The sequence below is a fragment of the Notamacropus eugenii genome, chromosome 2 (assembly GCF_028372415.1).
Source record: "Notamacropus eugenii isolate mMacEug1 chromosome 2, mMacEug1.pri_v2, whole genome shotgun sequence".
Classification (NCBI taxonomy): Eukaryota; Metazoa; Chordata; class Mammalia; order Diprotodontia; family Macropodidae; genus Notamacropus; species Notamacropus eugenii.
The window spans coordinates 142,930,087-142,949,870 of record NC_092873.1 but is presented as its reverse complement, the minus strand read 5'-3'; positions in this window follow the sequence as shown (position 1 = coordinate 142,949,870).

The following is a 19,784-nucleotide window of genomic DNA, read 5'->3' as shown; positions in this document are numbered from 1 at the left end:
AGGATTGGAATGCCCTCTGGCTCTAAAAAAGGTATAAATACTGTGAGGGTGAGGTTTTACTTTGGGGCAAAGTTTTTGGAAGGTTTATGTGTCAGATGAGGTTCTGGGAAGGTACTAAGCAGCACGCCACTTTGAAAACCTAGACGTTGGTGCTTCCCTCTCTGGCAACTATGGTCAGACAGTTGGACCTATCTGATTTGTGATATATGTATTGCTTATGTCAAACAGTTTGGAGGCACTGTCTGTTGATTTCCTGAACTATGTGAATGATACGTGCTTGATTAAAGGAGATGGTTAACCTCTCAAAAGTTGCCTTTCCTTTTAGAAAGGCAAATCAAAGAACCTATGATATCAGGCCCCCCTGCATATGTTGGGGTGCTTTCTGATACAATTTTCTCTTTGTTTCCCTGCTTTTCTTCTTACTTTGACTGGATTAGTTCTGTTTATGCAAAAACTTTAAAAATTTTATGTAATCAAAATTTTTCATTTTATCTTCTGTGAATCCCTCTATCTCTTGTTTTACTATAAACTCTTCCCTTATCCATGGACATGACAGGTATCTTCTTCCATGCTACCCTAATTTATTTATAATATCACCCTTTTTATCTGAATCAAGTACTCATTTTGAAACTATCTTTTTACATAATATGAGCTATTGATCTATGCCAAGTTTCTCCCAGACTACTTTCCCAGTAGTTTTTGTCAAATACTCTTGTCCAGATAGCTGATATCTTTGGGTTTACCAAACTAGGATACTATGTTCATTTGCTTCTGTATATTGTATACCTAATCTATTCCATCAACCCACTATTCTTATTTCTTATCCAATACCAAATTATTTTGATGATTATAGTTTTGCTTCATAGTTTGAGATCTGGTACTGCTAGCCCCACTTCCTTCACTTTTTCCTCATTGATTCCTTTGATAGTTTTAATCTTTTTTTCCTCCAGATGAATTTTGTTATTATGGCCCTCAGTAAATTAATTTAGATAGGCACTTAATTGTACTCAAACAAAAACTGCAAAAGATTCTACTTTGCTTGCCTTTACAAAAATTAGAAACAATTAATATTTCTCCAATTGTTTAATTCTATCTTTATTTGTGTGAAGAGTGTTTTGTAATTGTGTAGATATAGTTCCTATGTGTGTCTTGGCAGGTGAATCCCAAACATTTTATATTATCTTTGGTTATTTTAAAAGAAACTTCACTATCTCTTCCTGTTGAGTTTTGTTGGTAACATAAAAATGCTAAAGATTTCTGTAGGATTATTTTATGTCCTGCATCTTTGCTGAAGTTGCTAATTGTTTCAACTACTTTTTTTTTTAGTTGATTCTCCAGAGCTCTTTAAGGATACTATCATATTATATACAAATAGTGATAGCTTTAATTGCCTACCTTTGTGACCTGGGATAGGAAACAGATCTTTAGGTACTGAAAAAAAAATTGTTGTCATTTAGGTGTGAAGCCCATTTGAGGGTTTTTCTTGGTAAAGATACTGGAGTAGTTTTCTATTTCCTTCTCCAACTCATTTTACAGAGGAGGAAACTGAGGCAAACACCGTTAAGTGATTTGCCCAGGATAACACAGTTAGTAAGTCTGTCTGAGGCCAGGTGAGGTGAGTCAGGAAGGTGAGTCTTTCTAACTTGAGACCCAGTGCTGTATAACTGTGCCACCTATTTGCTCCTTCTTGGCATCCAGACACCCAAATATTTTATACTATGAAATTTTATTAATGAAATTTCTCTTTCTGTCTTTCCTGACTCCAGGTCCAGCTCTCTATCCACTGTGCCACCTAGCTGCATGAGATAATGAGGATGCACAAGCACTGGGAATCAGTCATAAAATCAGAATTGAAAAGGTCACAGAGCCAGTACATGTCAGAGGTGGGACTTGAATTCAGATCTATTTTTGCTTTTTCTTTGTATCCTCCACTCATAGTACAATACCTACCTCCACCCTCCTATCCCCCATACCCATAGGATAATTCGTAGCCTATGGTAAGTGCTTAACAATGTTTGACAATTGACAGATTAATGAATGGGCTATTTCTTGACCTGAAGATCTCTGTCTTCTCTCAATCCACTGCCACACTCTGCCCCTCATTTAGAAAAGAAAGGTAATAACACTTGTACAGCCTACTTCACTCAGTTGTTATGATCAAAGGAAATAGAATCAGGAAAATTCTTTGGAACCATAAAAAAAAAATTGTCACCAGAGAGAATGAACAGCCTCTAAGCAAGCAATAAAAAGCCAAATTGTCAATTAGAAGTAAAGTCAGTGCGCATCAATTTTCATATTCAAAGTACCCATACAGAAAGATTAATTAGGGAAATAAGATAATAATAGTTAAAACAGTAGTTTTAAGGTTTGCAAACTATTTTAGAGGTTATCTCATTTGAATCTCATTAGAAGCCTCATTGCAGGGGAGGAGATGCTATTATTACTATTGTTTTACCAGTTAGAAAAGTTGTCTGACCATAGTTGCCAGAGAGGGAAGCACCAACATCTAGGTTTTCAAAGCGGTGTGCTGCTTAGTACCTTCCCAGAACCTCATCTGACACATAAACTTTCTTCCAAAAACTTTGCCCCAAAGTAAAACTTCAACCTCACAGTATTTATACTTTTTTTTAGAGCCAGAGGGCATCCCAATCCTAGATCACATCCCAAAGTCAGTGATCCACCTACTATGCAATCTAACTACCTGTCTTTAAAAGGTGAGAGTCAATTTCTTTCTCTGAGTTAAACACATAGGATGTAGGTAAGATGCTCTTTACGTTTTGAAAACAGAAGAAGGGGGGAAAACCCTAAGAAACTGATGGAAAGTTGAGAAAAAGGGTGCTGTCTTTAGTGGACCCACCTATCTGGGCATTTGCAAGATGCCAGGATAATCTGATAACATTTCACAAGATCCAACCTCCCCACTGGTACAAATGAGAAGAGAAAAGATTTGTGTGTCCTCGGAGGGCTGCATCGCGTGGGGAGGCTGGAAATTTTGAAGTTTATCATTAGAACGTTCAGACTTCGAGCAGAGACTCCACTCTGTGCTAGGCAGGGATAAAGAGGATGAAGAGAACGGAATCTCATTTTGTCTTGGTATTCCCCGAACCAGCCCGGTTCCTGGAACATAGAAGGTTCTCAGCAAATGCTGATTGGATTCCATCCAACAGCACACCTCCAATTTCAGAAAGTCGTTTCATCTCAGGTGTCTCAAGTGCTGCTGCAGAGGGGCGGAGGGAAGCTCTTCTGCGTTCTTCAGGACCATAGGTGGAACAGGCTCCAAATCTGAAAACGAAGATTGGCGCCTCTCGACCCCGCCTTCCTGGGAAGCTGAGCGCCACGAAGCGACCAGCTTCTGTCCTCCTGGCGGTTAGAATTCACTCCATAATGCCTTCAGTCCCCTTTAGGAGTCCGACGGCTTCATCTGACCCTGGTGATCGTAGAGACTTCTGTTTTACACTCTTTTTAAAGAAATTGTGGTTGAAGAAGATACTTTACTTTTAGAAATTTGGGGCAAATATTGAGACACGATGCCAGAGAAAGAAGAAACAACAACTGGTGAACGAGCTTTTGCCCATTCAGGGAAATATCTTTGCTCCTTACTGTGGTAGCCAGGTGGGAGGAATGCTTGGAGGGGAGTAAAGAAGATCTGAATTCAGATTCGGGTTCAGACACTAGCTGTGTTAACCTAGCAAATTACTTATTCTTTGTCTGCCTCAGTTCCCTCAACTGTAAAGGGGGGGATAATAATAGCGCCTACATCCTAGGGTTATTGGGAAGGTCAAATGAGATATTATTTGTAAAGCACTTAGTGAGGCGCTTAACACCTTGTAAGAGCTATATAAATTCTTATTCTCTTTCTCCCCCAGTCCCACTCTAACTCAATGGACAAAACTAGTAGTAGCATTCCCAAAATTTACCCCACAAAGACTGATAGTTTTTGCTTAGTAGGAGCATCACAAGTGAACAGGAATGGAATTCTTCCTACCGTTGGTATCCCTTCTGTTTTAGTCACAACCCTTCCAAGAATCTACTTTAATTGCTTAGGGCTCTCATTCAGACCACCCCAAGAAGCTGAGGGAATACTGCTAAAGGGAAATCTGATCACTGCAGTGATCAATCATGCATGAGTTCACAGGGCTGATAGAGAGACATCCTGTCCACCTCTGGTGTGATACATTTTTGGTTATGGTCAGTAAAGTTTATTAATTTGTCTTACTTAACTGGACTTATTTCTTATGAGGGAGAATTGTAACAAGTTGTCACTGAGAAATGACAATTGTGTAACAAGAAAGGAAAAGAGATAAAATGTTTTAAAAAAGAATCTCCTTTTGTCCAGGAGATCTGAATTAGATGAATGTAAATGAATGGATTTAAAAATAAATCATTTACTAAATGTTTACAATGTTCTGATCTAAGTAAAATTGGGAGGCTAATACAAAAGCAAAGACAGTATATGAAGCATATGAGGCAAAGTGTGGGTAGAGGAAGGAGGGATTTTAGGAAAGTAGATTGACACATCCTATTCTGTAATAATGGCATAGTGGATGTTGATTTGCAACTAGTGTGGCTCATCATTACAGTTGTATTTATGTTCAATATCTCATTTCCTTTTTTTTTTTTTTTAACCTTACCAGGGTTAGAGATGAAACAGAATATATATCCAGTGTTTATGTTTTTTGGAGGATAGGAAGTTTTACAAAATTTTTTTATTGTTATCTTTTATTTGTACATCACCCCAATCTCCCAATCACAGGCAGCATGACTGTTCCTTAGAGAGCTGGCCTCTGAGTAAGGATGACTGGATTCCAGTCCCATCTCTGACACATCAAGTGACCCTGTGCGAGTCACTTAGCCTTTCAGTATCCCAGGCAGCTCTCTAAGACTCTCTAAGTTGCCTGGCAGCTATAGAGCTGCATTAGTTCAGGGAAATCCTTACCTGGAACTCCTTCCAGGTAATGAAATCACAAGTCTGGCCAAAACAACAAACGACAGCAAAATATCCTCAGATATTCCTTTCCCCTCCCAAGTGGGAATTTTGAATCTTAAACAAACAATAAATTATCCTTGGTGATTCTTTTGTTTGTTGAAATTTGTCATCTAGAAAAATCTCAATCAGGAGTTGATCTATTTTTATTTCATTACCAAGTTGCTGTCTCCTCTTCCCTACTCTAGGCTTAAAAAATAAACAAAAGTCTCATCCTACCAACATGGAAAAGAGATATTTTTAGGGGGAGGGGGAACATTAGATCCGATAGACTGAAAAAGGAGAGAAGAAAGTCTAGAGGATGCTTGTACTAATTCAATTCAGGAAATATTTCTTTACACCCTATGTCTAACTTCTGAGATACAAAAATCAAATAGTTTCTGACCCCTGGGGAACCTACATATTATTGGGGGAAAAAACATTGTGTAGATAAGAATATCTTACCTATACATAGATAGATAAAAGATACATACATGTGTCTTTTAAAATAAAAATATATGCAGAGTAAATACAAAGGTGTTTTTTGTTTTTATTTGTTTAAGGATAGTACTAAAAAGTAGGGAGTTGGGGAGGAATCAGGAAAGGCTGACCCTAGGAAATGATTGACATCTTAGCTGTGCTTTGATGGAGGCTAGGAATTCTAAGCCATATAGGTGTGAAGGGAGAGAGGGAGAGCATTCCAGGTATTGAGGAAAGATCAGTCAAAGACCCAGAGACTGCAGATTTAACCAATTATTTAGGATAAACTAATCCAAATGCATCCTTTTTGACCTTGATCAGAGGAACAAAAACAAAGCTACCTACAGAGTGGGGGAGCTTTGGGTTGATTCAAGAGGATAACTTGGGGACATTCAGTAGTGGAGGAGGGGAGACTTGTCACCTTTCTCCAAGGGTAGATAAATCAGTCTGATTCCTAATTTATCTGGATCTAATCATTTGCTTTATATCCCAAGATTTTCAAAATCTGTTGATTAAGGGAGAGGATTCTGGAAAGATGGCAGAGTAAGTCAGAAACTTTTGGCTCTCCAAACTTCCTCCACCAAAAAAAAAAAACAAAAAAAAAAACAAAACAGAACATTGCTTCAGAACTGAAATAGATACAGGGTAAAGCATTTGTCCTCCTAAGGCAATTTGAGAAGACCCTAGGAAAGACCTGACCTCCAAGTTGGAGGTTTGGTTGGAGTGAAGTGAAAACACATCAAGGTGAACTCTTCAGAATCAACAAACAACAGGAGAGACAGCCTCAGCCTTAGAAACTTTCACCTTACAGACAGTGTCTGATGGCTGAGTAGGAGAAGATTGAAGGACCTTCCACTGTTGAGGGACACTAAGCACAGTTATGTTGACCAGACACATCCAAAGCTGTGGATGTGATGAGGAGCTACCATACACCTGGTGAGTGCAGTAGTGGGACTCTGTTGTCTGTGGGCACTTCCAGGACAGCAGAGTCTCTGGTTTCAGTTCTGGGGAAGAGAGAATAGCTGCAGTTTGCAGCCACCAAAGAGACTGCAGAGAGCAAGATCATTTGTGGGACAGTGTGTCTTCGGAGTGGAAAGGATAGCCCAAGGTTGGGCTTTGAGATAGACATTAGAAAATAACAATGAGAAGGACCTGAGGCTTGGGGCATTATTCCCCATACCTCAGGACTACGACTTGATTATATCAAGAGTTGCTAAAAACAAAAGTAAAACAAAAAAATAAATAAAAATGAGTAAACAAAGGAGAAAGAACCCAACCATAGTTACTATGGGGATGGAGAACAACTGGGTTCTGATTCAGAGGAACATGATGGAGCTAAAAAAAAAAGTCACTCCCTTTTCAATGAGAAATGTCAAATGGTCCCAAGCACAAAAAGAGTGAGAAGAACTTAAAGAACTTAAAAAGGACTTAAAAAATCAGAGAGATAGAGAAAAAATTAAAAAAAATAAAAGCAATCCAAAAAAAATCAAGAAAATTATGAAAAGGAAGTCAGCCCACTTGAAATAGAGAATCAAAAACTTAGTGAAGAAAACAATTCTTTCAAAACTAAAATTGGGCAAAGGGAAGCTAATGTCATTCTAAGACACCAAGAAATCATAAAAGAAAAGAAAAAGAATGCAAAAATAGAAATGAATGTGAAATATGTCATCAGAAAAACAACTGCTCTGGAAAAATGATCAAGAAGAAATAATATAAGAATAGTTGAACTACCTGAAAATTATGATATAAAAATTATGATACTGATATAATATTATAAGAAATTATCAAGGAAAATTGCCCTGATGTTCTAGAATAAGAAGGTAAAGGAGAAATGGAAAAAATTCACCAGCCACCAATTTTCCTAAATCTCCAATTTTCTCATTTTCCTGTTTTGTCATGTTAGCCAATCTGATAGGTGTGAGGTGGTACCTCAGAGTTGTTTTGATTTGTATTTCTCAATCAATAGTGATTTAAAACATTTTTTCATATGACTATAGATAGCTTTAATTTCTTCATCTAAAAACTTCATCTATTCATAGCCTTTGACCATTTATCAGTTGGGGGATGACTTGTATCCTTATAAATTTGATTCAGTTCTCTATATATTTTAGAAATGAGATCTTTACCAGAGAAATTGGCTGTAAAAATTGTTTCCCAGCTTTCTGTTTTTCTTCTAATCTTGGTTTCATTAGCATTGTTTGTGCAAAACCTTTTTAACTTAATGTAATCAAAATAATTGATTTCATATTTCATAATGTTCTCTATCTCTTGTTTGGTCATAAATTCTTCCCTTCTTCATAGAACTGACAGGTGAACTATTCCTTACTCTCCTAGTTTGCTTATAGTATCAGTCTTTATATCTAAATCATGTACCTATTTTGATTTTACCTTGGCATAGGGTATAAGATATTGGGCTATGCCTAGTTTCTGCCATACTATTTTCCAGTTTTCCCAGCAGTTTTTATCAAATAGTGAGTTCTTATCCTAGAATCTGGAGTCATTGGATTTATCCAATAGTAGATTACTATAGTTATTGATTATTGTGTCTTGCATACCTAACCTGTTCCACTAATCCATCACTCTTTTGTTCTTCCAGATGAAGTTTGTTATCATTTTTTCTAGCTCTTTAAAATAATTTTTTGGTAGTTTGATTGGTATGGCACTGAATAAGTAATTTAATTTAGGTAGAATTAAAATTTTTATTGTATTTGCTCAGCCTACCCATGAGCAGCTGATATTTTTCCAATTATTTAGATCTGACTTTGTGTGAGAAGTGTTTTGTAATTATATTCATATAGTTCCCGAGTTTATTTTGAGTCAATGTCAATTTAAAAGGCACTCTTTTAATCTTAGCTTACATAACTATATTGTTAAATATAAAATTTTTAACTAAAAGGGCTCATTCTACAAGTCAGATCTTCAAAGACTCTTTTAGATCTCTCTTCAGCTTATTGGCAGAATGTAAAATCAAGTACCTGGTTTAGATAAAGATAGGAGCGGCAAGGAGTAGAGAAAAACTCAAATTCTCTATGTAGACTCATAAGATTTGAACTAGTTTTCATCACATGACCTAGTTAATGGCAAAGCAAAATTAAAGTGACTGTATTAAATTATATTGAGATCTGTTTTGCAAAAGATTTTAACAGAAATAATCGGGTATCTTTACAAGTGATCTGAACTAAAGAAGCAGATTTGCTAGAACAAGTTTCTCAAAAATCAGACAGCTGTATAAGACTTTCGTGCTTTAAGATATGATGAACTGACAAAATGGACAATAGAAATGGATTGCTGAGAAAGAGACTGAAGGTTTACCTTTCCCTCTCATTCCTTTCACATGAGCTTCTGTCTTTGTAAGGCCTTCTTGGGATCCCCCATCAATTGGGGAATGGCTGAACAAGTTATGGTATATGGTTGTAGTGGCACATTAGTGTGCTATAAGAAATAATGAGCTCAGTGATCCTAGAAAAGTATGGAAAGACTTACATGAAACGATAAAGAGTGAAGTAAGAAGAACCAAAGGAACATTGTATACAGTAATGGCAATATTGTTTAAAGAATGACTTTGAGTCACTAAGTCATTTTGACTATTATAAATACACAAAATAAAAATAAAGGACATTTGAAGAAAGAAGTCATTTGAATCTAGAGAAAGAATTGATAAATAGAAGTATATATAGAATAATATTACATATATATGTATATATATGTATCTATATACATAGATACATATATATGTACACCCATTTGTATCTAATGGTAGACATCTCTAGGGAGGGGTGGGGGAGGAGAAAAAAGAAAAAAATTTACATGATAACTTTATTATATACTTAAAAACAAGTTGTATATAATGGATTTTTAGTTTCATGTACAATCAACTTCTTATTATACTACGTTATGGAAATGCTTGTTTTATTCCATAAATTAAAAAAAAATAATTTTTTTTTTTAAAGAAAGGCCTGCTTACTAAATGGTTCCTGTCAATTTGTTGGTAAATTTCTCTTCCTTGTCCCCTCACAGAACTTTCATCATGTTAAAACATGGAAGCCTCATAGATAAAAACCCTTGATGAACTATTGAGTAACTTCAGGTCTTTTTGCATCCTGGCAAGTCAGTACTGAGATTTATAATTTTCATATCAGCTAGTGATTCATTGAGGTGGCTATATCTATCAGTGAATTAAAGGTGGGAGGGGGGAGGAATTAGGAAAATTAGCATTATGTTGTATCATTTGATAATTAATATTATTCTGTAATATATCCTTTTCGGTCAGAACCCCCATCTCTTAGCCTAGCTCATGAGGAGACCTCTCCCAGCCAGAAGTAAGGTGTGGTTGAGGTGGGAGGAGCTTGCTGAATGGGTGGAACAGGAAGGGAGAGCAGAACTGGGACAAAGTTGGTGAGAGCAGTTAGAGGTGGAGGAGAGAAAATACAGGTAGTAGGCAGTCAGGAAGAGTTAGGCTTGTGAGTGTTTGCTTGGGGGAAGGCGCCAGCAGGCTGGGGAAGGCTTGGGAATGGCTTTGTCCTTTGCCAAGCTAATGTGTATTGACTTCTTGGTTACTATGATGAATTTGGTTTTCTGGTGTTGGGATTTGGCTTTCTGGTGTCTGAATAAATGTTTCTCTTCTGCCTTCTATATGGAGATGCTGTTATACCTTGCAATTCAGAACTACACTGACATATTCATATTCACCCTCAGTGCTGTGAATATTGCCTTGGCGATACACTAGTGGTGAAGCCAAAACCAGGGTGAACCTGACTGACACAAGATTGCTGTAGGAAGCTGTCTCTCATGGGGCAAATGATATTCCTTGAGTGTCAGAGAGGGATGTAATCAACCACACTTATAGGCCAATCCACCTACCAAGCAGGGTTGTCTTACATTTTCCAGGGGAGGTCCCAATGATGTATTGTCAGGTCAATCAGAAGGAAGACACACCTGAATTCAAAGGACCTTGTGACTGTAACACTAATCACAGCAGCACACCTGACGACAGCTGCTATGAAAAATTTCAAGGGTCTAATTGCATAGTATAATGAACTCTATTTATTCATCAAGAAACTAAACATTGTTCAATAAAATAAAGCATAACATTCATAGCAACATCCTTAATCAATACCAACTGTCCCAGTAAAGTCCTCTTTCATCTTTTTTTAATATATAATTTATTTATTTTCAGTTCTTAACATTCACTTCCACAAGAATTTGAATTCAAAATTTTCTCCCCATTTCTTCCCACCCCCCACCCCAGGACAGCATACACCCCATCCACCCCTTCCTCCTGTCTGTCCTCCCTTCTATTACCCACCCTTCTTCCATTCCCCTTCTGCTCTATAGGGCAGAATAGATTTCTATACTCCATTGCCTGTATAACTTCATTTCCAGTTGCATGTAAAAACAATTTTTAACATTCATTTTTAAAGTTTTGAGTTCCATATTCTCTCCCTCCCTCCCCACTCACCCTCATTGAGAAAATAAGCACTTCAATATAGGTCATACAAGCACTTCCATAATAGTTACGTTGTAAAAGATTAATCATATTTCCCTCTGTCCTATCCCAACCTTCATTTATTCCATTCTCTCCCTTGACCCACTATAGTGTTTGCTTCTGATTATCCCTTTTCCCAATTTACTGTCCTTCTGTTATCTTCCCTCTGCTATCCCCTTCCCCTGTGCTTTCCTGCAGGGTAAAATAGATTTCCATATCCAATTGAGTGTTATTCCCTCCTTAAACCAAATCCCATGAAAGTAGGGCTCAATTATTTCCTTTCATCTCCCTCCCTCCTTCCTCTCCATTGTAAAAGCTCTTTCTTCCTTCTTTTATGTGAAGTAATTTGCTACATTTTACCTCTCCCTTTCTCTTACTCCTAGTACATTCCATTCAACAGTAAATTTTATTTTATTTTTTTAGATATTCTCCCAGTCTTTTTTCATCTTAACTTGAGGTTGACTTCCAAGTCCCATGGCTCTTCCTTTGTGGGCTGACCACTCCTGACTCTCACCAGGATTCACATGTAGGTAACTCTGCTACTATTCCATGTCTCAGCTTAGGGAGACTGCTGCACTCCGAAACTTCTGCCTCTGGGAAAGCAAAGCCCAATAGGAGAACAACAATGCTGACACACACCACCAGCACCATCATCTCAATTCACCTCCTAAGTCCAGAGGCTCTGTGATAACAGCTCAGTTCACTTTAACAGCTCTCAAAAGGGGCTTAGCCTCATGGATGTGTTTCTGCCCTACAACTCTATTTGCTTTCCAAGTTCAGAGGCTCCTTCAGCAAGTCTTGGCTATCAGAAGTCTCCTCCCAGCTCCCTTCTTCTCAATGCTACCTCACCCCTTCAAGGCTGGCTCTCTTCAGATCTGCTTTCTCAACACCAGCTTTCTCTTTATATACAGTTCTATTCAGTATGATTGGCTTGAGCCCATATGCACATATCTGATTGGTTAAAACTCAATTCAGAAAAACAGCAAAGATCTTACTTTGCTTGCTGTTACAGTGACCCTCAGATAGAATCTTTGGTAACTGACAGAGACGAATGACTTCTACTTATTGACTATTGCTAGCTTAACTGATAAATTGATTAATCATGCTTGGAACTTTGTCTCTTGGAATTTCAAATGGCACAACAGCATAGCTCATAGTTTCATTGAGCTACGCAAGTCTTTCTGCCATGAGAAGGCAGTAAATTAGGAGGAGGGTGAGACAATAACTTCAGCAAAATTGTAGGCTATAAAATGAACCCTCAAAAATCAACAGTATTTCTATATAATAATATCAAAATCTAAGAGACAATAATAAAAAGGAAAATCCCACTCTGAATTACCTCAAAAATACATAAAATATTTGAGGATCAACCTACCAAAGCACAAAAAAATTTGTAAAGATTCAATTACAAAGAACTTCTTAAAGAAATAAAGAACAGAGGGGTGGAATCAAAATGGTGGAGGAAACATCAGCATTTTTGCTTTACCTCTCCTCACTCTCCTCTGTAATAACCTAAAAAGTGCATCAGATCAAATTCTGAATGAGAAAACCAAGAAAAAATTCATAGTGAGTCATTTTTCCAAGCCTGAATAGCTTAGGAAGACAGGTTTTCAGATACTGGGGTAGAGGTTGGCCAGCAGCACAGCTGAGGGCAGGAGCAGGAACAGGAGCAGTGAGACAAGGAGCACACCAATGTTCAGAGATCATAAGGGGATTGAACACCAAGGTAGGAAATACATAGTTACAAGCGTTTGGTCTTTTATTAGTCTAGGTGTTTTATATTTTTGAAAACTTTCCTATATATATTTTGCTGTTCAGTTTTGGTGGCATGTAACTGCATTGTGGGTTTTGATAATTCTCTGTATTCTGCTTTTGTTGTGATTTTAGAGGATTCCTTTTCTAGCAGTGGGAATGGTAACAGGTGCCATCTGGAAACTTGGGTGCCTATTACCCAGACTTGGGTCACAGTTCTGGGGCAGAGACAAGTGAATTTGAGGGAGCCCTACTTGTATAAAGATCAAGGAACAAATTCTAGAACCATAACTGTGTGATTCTGAGTCTATGAGCAGAGTGGAGACTCAGTTCTAACCTTTAACCCTGCAAATAAGTCTGAAGTGGAATAAACCAGGACAAGAGAGCAAAACTAAGAGGAAGCCAGCAGTTACTCTGAACCTGCAGAACTTTCTGGTAGACCAACAGTGACTGGGTCCAGCAGCAGTTTATAGAAACTCAACCACACATAAACCAGCAGACTCAAACCTGGGCCAGCAACTTGCTAAGCATAGACTAGGAGGGCAAGGCAGTGAACAGACTACTCCCTGAATCATACCACTCTGGAAACACTGAAAACTTGCAGGCTCCGCCTGAGCTGTGAAAGCAATAGAACATACAAGGATAGAAGCTCAAGTCAGATATCCCTGCAGAAGTGAGCAGAGCCCAAAACCAACCAAAAGTCCAAAGTGAAGAAGCATGCTGACTGGAAAAAATGAGGAAACAAAAAAGAACATGACCATAAAAAAAACTACTATGGAGACAAGAAAGTTCAATACATAAACACAGAAGAAATAATTAGAAAATAACTATATGAGTATTAGACACAAGCCCAACAAGAATTCCTATAAGAGTTAAAGAGATTAAAAAAAAAAGAAAAAAACTTTAAAAACCAAATAAGAATGTAGAGGGAAAATTGGGAAAAGAAATGAGAGCTATGCAAGAAAATGATGAAAAGAGAATTAATGGCTTGATAGAAAATGAGGTTCAATGCAATATTGAAGAAAATAGATCCTTAAAAATTAGAATTGGCCAGGTGGAAAGTAATGATGGGTATGAAGACTTCTGGTAAATAATACTTATGTGACCTGATACAGAGTAGAACAAAGAGAACCAGAAAAATTATGATATAAATGGAAAGAATAAACAACAAAAGGAACTGAATTTTGGGTAATTATAATCACCAAGGCTGGTACTGGGGAAGATAATACGGATGTGGGGAATTATGGATGTAGAATATTGTATATACTGTTAGACTGCGATAATAAATTGATTATTTTGCTAAGCTGCTTTCTTTTCCTCTTTCTAAAAAATCTTTGTTTTAAGAAATGGCTCTCTGGGTAGGAGAGGAGGGAGGGATATATTCAGTATGGGTGATGAAAAGACAAAATACATCAATTACAGCTAAAAAGCTTATAAAACAAATCACTGTATAAACAGAAACAATAGAAAGCAGAACCAGGAGAATAATACAATGATTCCAGTAGCATTAATGAAAACAATGTGCAAAAACAGATGAAGTCAGGCAAAATGCAATGGATCATCTTGGTTACGAAGAACAGTGTGCCAAGCTAACCTCAGTTGTGAGGGTGGGGAAGAAGGATACTTCGGGGAATGTCGTTAGATGCCCGTTGCATTCTTAGGTAGCTATGTTTATTATTTTGTTGTTGTTGTTGTTCCAAGGGAGGTTTTAATGGGGTATTGTGGTAGTAGAGGAGTATATGAAGCAATGACTATAAAGTCTTTATATTAAGGATGCAATTTATAGCAGAGGGAAAAAAAAATCTATTCCATTTTGACAAATGTCCTACCTGTGCAGGAGAAGTGTTTTCAGAGGTGACTAATATGTTAGTTTGTATTGTTAGACTACACTTATGTGTTATAAGAGAGGGCAGCTACTGAGAGGAAATGTGTCAATGAGTAGTGATAAAGTCACAATTAAAAAAAAAACCCTTATGCTGTAAAATAATCTTTCATCTCCAAGCCCATTGATGAACTTTTTATTTTCCCCATTGAAAGGTGAACTTCTTGAGGGCAAGGAATGTTTTTGCCTTTTTTTTTTTTTTACTCCTAGTACTTAGCCCTTTGGGCTCCTAGATTTTACTTATGATTTGCTATTTGGTTGCATTTGATTCAGTATTGGTTGATTGATTAGTTGTCTGGCTATTTCAGGTGTGAAGGAGGGCCTAAAATTTCAATAATCACCTATAGATTGTTTAATAAATGATTTTGCGAATTTGCACATCAGAATTTTTTGGTATATAGGTTTAAACTGTTTTTCTCCCTCTTTTCTGTTTTTTGTTAACGTGAGAGCTTTCTGGGAAGGAAGTAGAAGAGAAATTTCTTTGGGAAATGCAGTCAAGAAAAATCTGGATACCTGTAAAATATTTTAATAGATTTCATTTTATTTTTTTCAATGAATATAATACTGTTTTCCCTCCTACCTCCCTTCCTCCCTTTTAGGGAACAAACTCCTTAATACCAATATCCTCAGGTAGGCAAAATACCATGGCCTAAAACATGCTTCATTGTTCATATTGATCGGCCCCTGTTCCCTCAGAAGGCATGCAATTCTTCACCCCTAGTCCTTTGGGATCAAGGTTAGTCGTGGCGTCGATCAGGAACAAAGTCTTTGAGAAGTCCATCTTTGCATCTCCAGTAGTCCTCAGCTCAGAGTAGGTCATTAAGAGACATTTCTTGAAATCGAAAAATACTTAAATAGAAAGGTTCTACTGGAACAGAGGGACTCAGGGACAAAATGTGAGATGCCCTTGGTCTGGGGGCAGCTGTATTCTTTCTTCCTTATAATCAGCTAAATCCTTATTATCTGAGTGCTGGTTTTTTACCAACCAAGTACACATTCCACTGCCTATTGTCCTCTTCCACAGGCTTCTTAGGTTCCATGGATGTAGATAGAATGATGATTTCCTCTTTCGGCTTTGCTGCCCCTTGCTAATGACCTGCTCTATGACCCTTACAGTAACAGTCCCTAGAACCTGGGCAAAGAGAACGCAAGGGTGAGGTATGGGGTCCTGCTTCAGGGTGGGCGGAGAGCAAGACTGCTGAGGGGAGGAACAGGAGGAAGAACTCAGCCCAAGGACCCTGAGATTGCCTAGCAGAATAAAGACGAAGCAGCACTGCGTGGCCAGGTCGGGAGAGCCTACCTGAATGCTATTGTTGGTGATGGGACCTTCTTAGGCTCTGCCTGCCTGCTGGAAAAACGCAAGGAACCCCTTGGGACCTCGGAGATCTTTGGGGAGGATGAGCACAGGGCAGGGAAAACGGATCACTTACTAATAAGGGCTCCTATTCGCCTCCAACACAGTAGTAGACAAAGTGCTGCCTTGGGACATAGTAGTGCCCTTGGATTCTCAGAACTAGGCTTCTGCCTCTTGACCTTCGCCTTCTGCCTCTCGGGCTTCTGCTTCGTGGTCTTCCGCTTCTGTCTGGCATGTTCCTGCTCCTGCTGCAGCTCCTGCTCCTACCTCGGCCTCTTTGAGGGGCTCTTCTTCTTCTTCTAGGGGCCCTTCTGCCTCGTGCATGTTGGTATTGCCCCTCTTCCTGGAGGTCACTCATGTTTCTGAGTATTGACGGTTCCCTGGAGCTATGGCAAGAATTTGCTGCATGTTTGGAACGCACTACCTCTTTTAAAGGTCTGAAGCAACAGTCCCACCCCTTCATAGTCCAGCCCCCTCCCTGCCATTGGGTAATACCTTTGGAACCATCCAATCCCTTTTCACCTCAAATGACTTCACACTTTCACTCTCACTGTCCCCACCCCGACTCTTACACCTGGCAAAATGGATAGAGTGCTAGGCCTGAACTCAGGAAGACTACCTTCATGAGTTCACATCTGGCCTCAGACACTTACTAGTTGTGTGATCCTGGACAAGTCACTTAACCCTGTTTGCTTCAGTTTCTTCATCTGTAAAAGAGCTGAAGAAGGAAATAGCAAACCATCCCAGTATCTCTGCCGCAAAAATCCCAAATAGGGTCACAGAGAGTTGCACATGACTGAACAACAACACCTGAGAACATAAAGTAGAATGGTTTCTAATAAAATCAGGTGTGAAACTAGACTATCCATTGTCAATCACTTAGAGGAGTGGATAGAGAACTGGCCTCAGAGATAACAAGACCTGAGTTCAAGTCCCTCCTCTTGACACATCCAGGCTGTGTGACTCGAGTGAAGTAATTCACCTTTCAGTGCTTCAAATTCTTAGAGCACCACTTAAGTATCAGAGAAGATACCTGCTTACCTGCAGTGGTAGATGGAGTTTCCTCATGTGAGGGTTCCTCTTTTCTATGAATTCACAGGTCTGGTTCCTATCCCCACCCCTATTGTGCTAGTTAGACTCTTTCCTGGAATCTACAATAGTTCTGGGCAGGAGACAGGCTAAACACTTGTCCTCACAGAAATTTAATGTGGAAGAGACAATACATGGACAACCTACACTTGCCTAAGTAAAATGCTGTTGTAAATAATGGCTGCCTGTTGTCGTTTGTTGACTCTGGTTGCTTTACCTAGTTTTTTGTCTGATGAATATGAATATGCCCAAGTCTCCTGGGATCCTTTAAAACAAAACAAAAAGTCCAAAACAGCAACAATCCTTCACTAGATGTTCTCATTACAGTTATCCTATATTTCTCTTCCTCTTTTCGTATTTCCATACCTTAGAAACTGCTACAGAAATGCAAGCCCCTTTTGCTTTAAGGCAATCTTCCACATTGTCCATATAGATGTTTTATAAGCCCATTGATGGACTTTTTGTTTTCCCCATTAAAATGTGAGCTTCTACAGGGCAGAGAATATTTGGTTTTATGTCTCTAGTACTTAGCATGTTGTCAGGCACTTTACTACTTCTTAAGTGCTAAGTGATCCTAGCTGAGTTATTTCAGGAAAAAAACCCCAAACCCAGCACAGTGGCTCCTGATTATTATACAAGGTACCCACAGATAGTTTTAGTAATTAGGTGTTGATTGACTGATGATTGGATGGGAGAAGTTGATTGGTATGGATGAATGCATGTAATGCCCTATTTGATTTGTTACTTCATTTGTAACTATTTTTCTTCCTGTTTTCTGTAAGGAGAAGGATTTATTTGGGAAATGTATATCATGAAAAAATAAGATAAACATAAAATTTGATAGATTTTTAAAAAATTAATTAATTTATTTAACTTTTATCATCCATTTTCACAAAATTTTGGGTTTCAAATTGTCTCCCCATTTGTCCCCTCCCCCACCCCAAAACCCTGAGCATTCTAATTGCCCCTATCACCAATATGCCCTCTCTTCTATCATCCCTCCCTTCCCTTGTCCCCAACTTCTCTTTTGTCCTGTAGGGCCATATAGCTTTCTATACCCCATTGCCTGTATTTCTTATTTCTTAGTTGTATGCAAGAACAGTACTCGAGAGTTGTTCCTAAAACTTTGACTTCCAACTTCTCTTCCTCCCTCCCTCCCCACCCCTTCCCTTTGGAAGGCAAGCAATTCAATATAGGCCATATCTGTGTAGTTTTGCAAATGACTTCCATAATAGTTGTGTTGTGTAAGACTAACTATATTTCCCTCCATCCTATCCTGCCCCCCATTGCTTGTTTTCTCTTTGGATCCTGTCCCTCCCCAAGAGTGTTGACTTCGGATTGCTCCCTCCTCCCATTGCCCTCCCTTCCATCATCCCTCCCACCCTGCTTATCCCCTTCTCCCCCACTTCCCTGTATTGTAAGATAGGTTTTCATACCCAAATGAGTGTGCATTTTATTCCTTCCTTTAGTTGAATGGGATGAGAGTAAACTTCATGTTTTTCTCTCACCTCCCCTCTTTTTGCCTCCACTAAAACGTCTTTTGCTTGCCTCTTTTATGAGAGATAATTTTCCCCATTCCATTTCTCCCTTTCTCTTCCCAATATATTTCTCTCTCACCGCTTAATTTCATTTTTTAAAGATATGATCCATATCCTATTCAATTCACTCTGTGCTGTATGTGTGTGTGTGTGTGTGTAATCCCACCAACTACCCAGATACTGAAAAGTTTCAAGAGTTACAAATATTGTGTTTCCACGTAGAAATGTAAACAGTTCAACTTTAGTAAGTCCCTTATGACTTCTCTTTGCTGTTTACCTTTTCATGCTTCTCTTTATTCTTGTGTTTGAAAGTCAAATTTTCTTTTTAGCTCTGGTCTTTTCATCAAGAATGCTTGAAAGTTCTCTATTTCATTGAAAAGACCATTTTTTCCCCTGAAGTATTATACTCAGTTTTGCTGGGTAAGTGATTCTTGGTTTTAGTCCTAGTTCCTTTGACTTCTGGAATATCCTATTCCATGCCCTTCGATCCCTTAATGTAGAAGCTGCTAGATCTTGTGTTATCCTGATTGTATTTCCACAATACTTGAATTGTTTCTTTCTAGCTGCTTGCAATATTTTCTCCTTGACCAGGGAACTCTGGAATTTGGCCACAATGTTCCTAGGAGTTTCTCTTTTTGGATGTCTTTCAGGCGGTGATCTGTGGATTCCTTGAATGCTTATTTTGCCCTCTGGTTCTAGAATTTCAGGTCAGTTTTCCTTGATAATTTCATGAAAGATGATGTCTAGGCTCTTTTTTGATCATGGCTTTCAGGTAGTCCCATAATTTTTAAATTGTCTCTCCTGGATCTATTTTCCAGGTCAGTTGTTTTTCCAATGAGATATTTCACATTCTCTTCCATTTTTTCATTCTTTTGTTTTTGTTTTGTGATTTCTTGGTTTCTCATAAAGCCATTAGCCTCCATCTGTTCCATTCTAATTTTGAAAGAACTATTTTCTTCAGTGAGCTTTTGAATCTCCTTTTCCATTTGACTAATTCTGCTTTTGAAAGCATTCTTCTCCTCATTGGCTTTTTGAACCTCTTTTGCCAATTGAGTTAGCCTATTTTTCAAGGTGTTATTTTCTTCAGCATTTTTTTGGGTCACCTTTAGCAAGGTGTGGACCTGCTTCTCATGCTTTTCTTGCATCTCTCTCATTTCTCTTCCCAGTTTTTCCTCCACCTCTCTAATTTGATTTTCAAAATCCTTTTTGAGCTCTTCCATGGCCTGAGCCCATTGAATATT